Raw genomic sequence first — 6,775 nt, forward strand, 5'->3', positions numbered from 1 at the left:
TATTAATAATAATAATAATAATAACAACAATAACAATAACAACATTAATAATAATAGCAACAACAGTTACAGTAATCACAATAATAATAATAACAATAATAATAATATTAAAATTAACAATAACACTATCAAAAAAAAAATTTATCCATTTAAAATGATCAAAATATTCAATAATGTGTTCTTCTGATTTGGTAAAATTACGAACTATTATTTAATTCTTTACCGTAAACTTCTTCTTCTCCCCCACTTCTCTCACACTTCTTTACTTTCACTTCACTTTCACTTCTTCAACTTTTTTCTTTTACTCTCGATTCACCCCCGTTACCCCTATCTGCGTTTGGTTTTCGCTTTTATAAACAAATTTACCATCCTTCGTGACGCGTGTCACACATGCAGCTAAGGTGGCTGCCAAACAATTTGCTTTAGTAGGCTGACAAACGTAACCTGTGTTTTGCCTTCTCCAAAACTGGTCAAGAGTGAAGCTGTTTTCATGCAGGGACACAGAGCCACGTTTTGTTCTTTGATTGTCTGGGCCTGCCAAACGTAAACTGCGTTTTGTAGCATACTTTTCTTCCTTGTTTTTCGTCCCTGCCAAAACGTTATTTGCGTTTTGTGCTCTTTGACAAATGCCAGCTCCACATTCATGCATAACACATTATACATCCATTTTTACCAATTCACCATTTTTTAATCCATTTACAAATTATTTTCTGACCTTTTAAACGTATCTCTTCTGATGTAAACTATTATTCCTTCCGATTTAGGATAACTCTATTTATATAAATTGATATATTAAAAGAGAAAATATACGAACTAATTTTTAATTAATCAATTTTTTCTTTTTACATTTATGTTTTTTATTTTTTGGAAGATTTAAGTTTAATGTTTATAATTTAAGGTTTAGGGTTAAGAGTTTATGATTTAGAATCTACTATTTTAAGATAAAATAATTTTAAAAAGAATGGTTGATGTTAGTTGAAAAATATTAATTTTCTAACAGTAGTATTCATATTAAAACGATGAGTTCAATTAGGGAATTAGTTTTTTTAAGTAATATAAATTAAGTTTTTTGAACTTCTTTTTATTTTAAAATCTAATTTTTAAATCTTAAATTTTAAATTCATTCTAAATCTTTCAAAATGAGTTAAAGAAATAATTTATAAGTTAGTATTGACTAATTAAAAGTTACCAAATAGACATTTATTTTAAAAAAGGTAGTAATTTTATGACTATATTGTTAAATCGCATGTTTTTTTAGGGGGGCTTATTGTTTTATATCCGAAGGGAAAATGAGAGGATAGTCTCATCCCAAAATCCAGCAGCCAACAGGAGCAGCAAAGTAACAAACAACAAAGAAGCTAGATCGTAGCTACTAATGCTCGAGGATACACAATTTTCCTTCATTTGCACGTTATTAGTTTTTATAATTTTTAGTCTATAAAATTTTATAATTTTTTGTTCTTGTAATTTTTTAGTATATAAAATTTCTAAAAGATGTTTTTTGTAGTTTTTTCGTTAGTTTGTTTTATTAGATGTTTATGCGATAACATAAAATATTAGCAGGACAACATTATACGAGGTGAGAAATGCTAGACAATTAATTTTTTTTAGTTACCAATCAAATCATAATTTATGTAGGCACTTTTTTTTTTCACCTTCTTTTTGTTTTTCTTTTTTTTTTCGTTATATTATTCTCCTCATTATTATTTCATTTTCTTTCTCCATCATCATCATCCTCTTTCTTTTTTTTTTTTCAATGTTGTTGTTTTTTTCTTTTTTTAAAAAAAAAACTACAACATTTAGTTTTATGCTTTTGTACAATTCTTTCTTATTGTTATTATCGTCTTCTTTTTCTTTTTTCAAAAAAAATAAAAAAACTGCAATATTCTATTTTATGTATTACGTTTAAAAAATTTCAGTGTCTAAATTAAAAAATTCTTATGTCATAGTTAAAAATTTTTGGTTTTATTTTTTTTAAATAATTTCTCTTTTTTGTTTTTATAGTTTTTCTTGTTTCACACTTTCATAATTCTTATTGTTTTATCCTTTAAGAAAAATAAAAAAAAAACAAAAAAAAATAATAAAGAATTACGCAACTTTTTGTTTTATTTTTTATTTTTTTTAACAATAAATATAAAAATTAAAAAAATACGTAACTTTATAAATAAAAATACAGAAATTCTGCATGAATAAAGAAGAAACAAGAAGAATAAGAAAAAAAAATTGCAGCATTAAGTTTAGAATCTTAAGAAATTTTTATGTTAAAATTAAAAAATTTTTGTGTCAAAATTAAAAAATTTTTAAATCACGATTAAAAAAGTTTGATGTTATTTTTCACGCGAAGAAGAAGTGTGTAATTACACGTGCATATCTATGAATAATTTTTATTGGATTTATACTAATTTAGTTGAATTTGATGAATAAAAATACTTAGATGTATAATGAGACTCATACTATATATTTAACTTGTCATAAACTTGTAATAGTACTTAATGACTCACACCTCAAATATAAGGATTTGAAATAGGCCGTTTTTAAATTTCAATATATATAAAAGTCAAGAAAAAAATCTAAATATTTTATACGATCACATGCAATTGTTTTTATGTAAAGTTGATATTTAAAAATTATTAAATATTTTAATAAATTTTATTAAATTATTATCTAATCGTTTTCAACTATCAATTTCAAATAACGTGAAATTTTATATACACGATAAACTTACTTAAGCCTTAAAAGCATTACATTCCATCTCTCTCTGGTATAAGTATCATTCTCTATTTGTTTGCCTTATTTTTTTTCGGTGACTATATTTTTGTTTGCCTTAGATCATATATCAACCCAATATAACAGTTGCTTCTTTAACTTGTTATTAAAGTTAACTTCTTTTATCTTTTTCTTTCTTTTTCTCTAAAAAAGGGCACCATTTTTACATTTCCAAATCGTCCAAATAACACCAACGAAACCAGTAAGGCATATATACCTTTCTCATTTGTTATTGAAAAGAAAAGAACTAAACACGTGGAGATCCAATTACCGATAATAAATCTTAGGGTACTACTTAAATAATTAAATGAATAAATTATCCTTAGACTTATTCTTATCAATCAGTTTTTCTTGATGTTCTTCAATTTAAAATTGAACAAATTAAAGATAAAATGCATACATTACCAGCAGAAAAATCAATGAAACAATAAGTTACGTAAATACCTAATCTCTTAGCACATTGTAGCTAATTTAGAGGACTTAGTTTAAGATGTTATCCAATATAATTAAAACATTATGTTGTTATGTAGTACACAACTTCTGATAAATTAATACAAGAAAAATATAATAGTAGTTCGGCAGTTATCAAAACTTATTATACTACAATAATTTCCTGTCAATTATGTATAATTGACATGAAATTATTGTTGAACATCTAAATCCATGACATATTTTATATATTGATATTTACTTGTACCATATGAGGCCTAGAACAGCTGTTTCTGGTACTCAATAAGAAAAGATTGGATTTTGGATTTTACTATTTACCAATATATATATGTATATATACACACTAGAATTTCTATTTTATAGCGAAGGTATGGATGATGATACCCCTAAAATATAGTGCTACTAGAAAGCATGAGTGATATAAATATCCAGTTTCCTTTTACAGATAACACATAACAGGAATGAGAATTTTTTACTTTTGAGTGTTCCCTATGTGATGAGCAACCACAAGAAAAGACAAATAAAGGCGCAAATAACAACCTCAAATGGGAGGCAGAGGAGAAACTTCAGATAAAAATCTCACCTTCAATTTCTACCACCCCTTTTTCCTTCTCTTTTTTAAATAACATAGTTCATGTTAACGTTGAAAACATGCCTATCAAACTTGGTAGGGAACGCCTTCCTAACTTATTCTTAGTATTTTTATAACTAAAAAAAAAAAATACTCTAGTTCTAATAGAATGATTCATATTAAAATTGTCTACCTTTGTTTTTTCAGTTTGTACGTAAATAAACAAATTAACAACCGAAACTAAACTACAATTAAAAAATAAAAAAGTATAGAAAACTAATTTTTAGTTAGTGAATGTAGGTTTTAAAGGTTTATAATTTAGAATTTAAAGTAAATAAAATAATTTTAAAAAATTGACTGAAAAAATTTAGTTCTCTAACATTATTCTTAAAAAAATAATTTTATGATATAATATTAAAGATTTTATAATTTAAAGATTTAGAGTTTAATTATTGTTGACTCAAAAATATTGGCATAATACAAATAAAAATAAAAATACAGCCTATATAAAAATTCATGTAAATTTAAAAAGAATTTTTACATAAAAAAATGCTAAAATATAATTCTTTATATATGTCTTGTTATCTTATCAAATTGAACTTGTAGGATAATTGCTTTGAAAGTGCATTATTTAGTTGAGTAAAATGGTTCAATAAAAGTGTATGATGACATTATTAGAAAAACCATAGGTCTAAACCTCGCAAACCCTAAAAATATTTGCCAATGAAGGAAAAACAAAGAAGAATGAAGTAACTAGGTTACACAGGCTCGGTTACACGAACAAGGAGTTGTTGGTTTTATTTGGTAACTAGTAAATAGTTTGAATGAATCCAAGAAGGCAAAGACAAGAAAAAATTGATACGAAATGAGTGAGTCACTACTACGTTACGTTAAGGGCTATGGTAGTACTTGCAGAAGGTCATGATTACTGAAAATGAAGGCCTTTATTGTATCAATACGATGACAACAACTCTTGTCTCATCATCACTATACATGCAAACAAATTTTTTCATTTTAAACTCGCATTCAATATCTTTTATTTCATTTACACTTTCACTGAATATAATAAATCTTTTACTCTGCCTGCCCGGTGTCCCATTCATACAACATCTTTTTAGTAGACACACTAAATTAAATTTGCTTCTATTTTTTCATTAATGAAAAAACAACAATTGATAGAATTAATAGTAAAGGACTTTCTCATTTGTTAATTACTCATACATGCAATCCATCAGCTATATATATATAATGTTTCTTACTTAAGGTTATTAATCAATACTCTAATTAGTAGTGCCCTCACTGTTGATGATTAGCAATAAAAAGGGTTTTCGATTAAAAATGTAGGATCTTAAAATTTTAATACATATATATTCTGTCATTAAACTACTTATTCCAATAATTTAAATTGATAAAAAAATATATATAAATAGTTATATCTCAAATATTTTATTTTACACAATTTTTTTTTGGGTCTATAAATTTTTGGCATAGGCTTTATTTCTTCTTTTGTTAGTTTTATGCTAATTTTTTTTTTAAATTAACAAGGATCAAATTCAAAATTTTTATGTCAAAAATTTTAATATCATATTACGTATGAAATTATTTTTCTTAAAAAATTAAACTGATAAGAAAAGATACATGAATGATTATATTTTTGTTATTTTTATTAATTATATAAAAAAATTTAAATTTTTTATTCTTGATTCTTGGTTAAAAAATCTCATTTTATAACTAGCTAGGTAGCTGACCTTGTTAACTTGTTTTCAGTTTAGTGACAATACACAATTATGACGTATTATTATATTACAGGGAAACATAATAGATATCTTTCACCGAAATATGTATAATTTAGAGTGATATCTCAAATTAACTGGTAACAACTTCTGTATTGGATAAACTAATACAGCCCAACACATTATCTTGTTATAGTGCTGCAAACCTTTTTGCTTCAGTAATTTTGAGGAGTATTATTATTATTATTATGTACAAGTGTAGATAGAAATGATGAATGCATGCAGTGTAAATAAAGAATGAATAATTGGAATAGTCGGCACATAGCGAGTAGGCTCCGGATTTTGGAGTCAGTCTCTACATTTAATTTGTTTGCTTCTTCACTGCTATCGCGACTTGCCATTCTCTTTCAATAATAATAAGTCTCAATCATAGTTTCGCAAAGTGAATAATTAATTTATAGGTAGAATGCATGAATATGGAAGCAACAATGGGGGACCCAGAGGTAACAAATCTATTCATTCATATAAGGGGTAATTTTCATTTTTTTTTCTTTCAAAACATTATTTCACACACAACCCACTTGTGTGAAATCATACAAGTAAGAGCCATATAATTTTACATACCTCCACGTGCACCTTCATCCTATGCATGTGACTACTCCTACAAACTTCGTGTGGAGCAATATCTCCTTTAAAAAAAATTTTATGCCTACATGCTCCATTCAAAATTGCAAAGTTTGCCAAATATAATTTCCGATTAAAAAAAAAAACAATTGCTATACACACGCCAAATTAAAAGTCCTTTACTAAATCAATAATTATATATTTATATATAAACATGTGTAGTTTAATTTATTTTTAATATATATTTTATATTGGTAATTAATTTTGGTATATATCTAACATAGTTGTTTTTGATAAAGTATCATCTTAAATTAAAATTTGAAAATCGTACTGATATTTTTTAGTAAATTATCATTTTTTACCCTGAAAAATTAGAACGATAAATTTAATCATAAAAATTAAACTAATAAAGATTAGGTTACTTTAATAAACTATCATTTTAAATAATTTTGTCGAACTAATAACATAATCTCTTTTATGATAATAAAGTTATTTTACTGATTTTATAGTTAAAATTATTACCAGCGTTCAGCAACAACTTTTTTGCAACAATAACTAAGACACGAAATTTATTACACAAGGAAGGTGCAGACACATGCAAACACATGATGGCTCTAATTTTATATACATT

This window comes from Arachis duranensis, chromosome 3 (assembly GCF_000817695.3).
Source record: "Arachis duranensis cultivar V14167 chromosome 3, aradu.V14167.gnm2.J7QH, whole genome shotgun sequence".
NCBI lineage: Eukaryota > Viridiplantae > Streptophyta > Magnoliopsida > Fabales > Fabaceae > Arachis > Arachis duranensis.